General features: G+C 46.1%; 1 pseudogene; it reads left to right on the forward strand.

Moving 5' to 3' along the window:
* Positions 1-1,119: 1,119 nt before the first annotated feature.
* On the forward strand, positions 1,120-2,092 carry LOC136133540 (ferritin light chain pseudogene; annotated as a pseudogene).
* Positions 2,093-3,007: the final 915 nt, after the last annotated feature.

Raw genomic sequence — 3,007 nt, forward strand, 5'->3', positions numbered from 1 at the left:
TTTTAAATCTCCTCAGACGATGCCAATGTCTAGCCAGAACTGAGAACCAGCGGACTGAGCAGAAGGGGATGTTTCTACAAAGATCTCTTAACAATAAGTCCTTTCACCCAATCAGATTTACCTCCCCGCAAAGGGCTAAAGAACGCTAGATGCTGTCCATACTTGCTTAGCTTTAATTAGCACTTGTGACTTGCCCAAAACCTAGATCATGTTTCCCCTCAATTTCATGTTATTCCCTACGTTTTTCAAACCCAGGGCTAAGGGGTTTGCCAGGATGAGATTTTAAGTGCTCACACAGGGGAAGTCCCTGGCAAACCAGGACAGCGGTCACTCTACCTTGAAATGTAAAGCATCCTAAATAACCCTGCCACTGCTCCCAGATCCTAGTCTGTGCCAACCAGTGGAGAAAAGGCATTCTCCATCACTACCACGGCAAATGCTGCTGTACTTGCCTTGGCTGGTCCCTATCTTTTCCAGGCACCACTCCCCTTCACCTGCTGGTGGACGCTTTGGCCAGCTGACAATGCAGATATTTTCAAACTTTAAGGTGAATAAAAATCATCTGGAGGGCCTGTTATAACAGAGATCACTGAGCCCCACCAGAGTTGCTGATTCCATAGGGCTGGGACAGGGCCCTAAAACTTGAATATGTGACACATTCTCAGGGGACGCTGGTAAAACTGGTCAGGTTGTTACCGAATGCAGGTTCGTGTGTCTGAAGCACAGTGAGGCCAAACAAAACTAAAGGTTGGAGTCTGGAGCAGAGAAAGGTTTATTGCAGGATCGAGCAAGGAGAGGGGTGGCCCGTGTTCCAAAACACCCTGAAATCTCCAAAGGATTGCAGCAAAGCATTTTTAAAGGCCAGGAGAGGGAGGGACGTCCCAGGGAATGTGATCAGCTCGTGCACAATCCTCTGATTGGTTGATGTGGAGGCCACGGGGCAGGTGACATTATCCATCCTTAGGTGCCAGAAGGTCTGGGGGCTACGTGCTCGTGATCATCAAGGAGTTAATTTCTTCCACTGGGTGGTGGTTTTTAGCATCTGAAAACTCAAGAGATATGCCTGAGATACTATTATCTGAGTACTTCAGAGAGGAACTACAGCAGAGGATATGGGGGATGGGTCTGTCCCAGGAAGGCCCCATAGGGTACTGCTTGGTTACAAGGTGACCATACTTTGAGAACCACTGCTCTAGTGGCTTGGAATGTTCAGAAAGTAATGGAAGAATCCCTTCCCAGGTCTAGATTCTAGTATCGCCAGCTATTTTGGTGGGGGGAAGGGTAAGTTTTGTCCTTGCTTGGACTTCTTGTTCATTTATATCAAAGCCTATTTGAGGCAGTGCGCTCGGCAGTCCTGCAGTTCTGTCTTTTGCTTCAACAGTGTTTGGAATGAACAGACCCAGGGACGCTCCTTGCTCCAGCCCCCGACCACCCTCCAACCTTTCTTCCTGTCGCAACCTTTGGAATCAGCCACTCAGCTATCCTCAGCCTCCAGGACAGGCCAACACCGTCTTTTGAGCTTAGATCCTTATCACTGATCAACCACGAGTTCCCAGGTTCGTCAGAATTATTCCATCGAGGTGGAGGCCGCCGTCCACCGCCTGTTCGACATGAATCTGGGGACACTTACCTCTCTCTGAGCTTCTATTTCGACAGCAACAATGGGACTCTGGACAGTGTGGGCCACATTTTTCACCAACTGTCTGAGGAGAAGTGTGAGGGCGCCCAGCGTCTCTTGAAAATGCAAAACCAGCGCTGTGGCCTCGCCCTCTTCCAGGATGCGCGGAAGCCTTCTGAAGATGAGTGGGGTAAAACCCAGGACGCTGTGGAAGCCGCCATTCTTAGGGAGAAGAGCCTGCACCAGGCACTATCAGATCTGCGCGCCCTGGGTTCCGCCCGCGCAGACTCCCACCTCTGTGACTTCCTGGAGAGCCGCTTCCTGGAGGAGCAGGTGAAACTCATCAAGAAGATGGGCGACCACCTGACCAACCTCCGCAGGCTGGCTGGTCCGCAGGCTGTGCTGGGCGAGTATCTCTTTGAAAGGCTCACCCTCGAGCACAAACAGGAGTCTCTGAAGTCCAGCGGCCTCTGAGGAGCCCCTCTGGCATCAGAGCTTCTGCCTGAAGCCCTGCTCTGCAGCTACTAGGCAGTTTTGTAACCGCCCTGGAGCCCTTTCCCAAGCCTTGGACCAAATGGAAACAATAACGCTTTTTGCAGAAGGAAAAAAAAAGCCTATTTGAAACACAGAATAAAGAGGAAAAAAAAAAACATATATATATATATATGTATATATATGTATTCATGTTCTTTTTTTTTTCCTTTTTTAAAACATTTATTTTACTGAAGTATAGTTGATATACAATGTTGTGTTAGTTTATACTGTACAACAAAGCGATTCAGTTATACATATATATAATTTTTCATATTCTTTTCCATTATGGTTAATTACAGGACATTGAATATAGTTCCCTGTACTATACAGTAGGACCTTGTTGTTTATCCATCATATATATAATAGGTTACCTCTGCTAATCCCAAACTCCTAATCCATCACTCCCCCACCTCCCCCTTCCCCTCGGGAACCACAAGTTTGTGTGCTATGTCTGTGAGTCTGTTTCTGTTTCATGGATAAGTTCATTTGTATCATATTTTAGATTCCACATATAAGTGATATCATATGGTATTTGTCTTTCTCCTTCTCACTTACTTCATTTAGTATAATAGTCTCTAGGTCCAGCCGTGTTGCTGCAAATGGCATTATTTCATTCTTTTTTATAGCTGAGTAGTATTCCATTTTATATATATCACATCTTCTTTATCCATTCATCTGTCAGTGGACATTTAGGTTGTTTTCATGTCTTGGCTATTATAAATAGTGCTGCTGTGAACATAGGGGTGCATGTATGTTTTCGAATTATAGTTTTGTCCAGATATATGCCCAGGAGTAAGATTGCTGGATCATATGGTAGCTCTATTTTTAGCTTTTTGAGGAACTGCCAGAGTGTTT

The sequence above is a fragment of the Phocoena phocoena genome, chromosome 14, assembly GCF_963924675.1.
Source record: "Phocoena phocoena chromosome 14, mPhoPho1.1, whole genome shotgun sequence".
Lineage (NCBI taxonomy): Eukaryota > Metazoa > Chordata > Mammalia > Artiodactyla > Phocoenidae > Phocoena > Phocoena phocoena.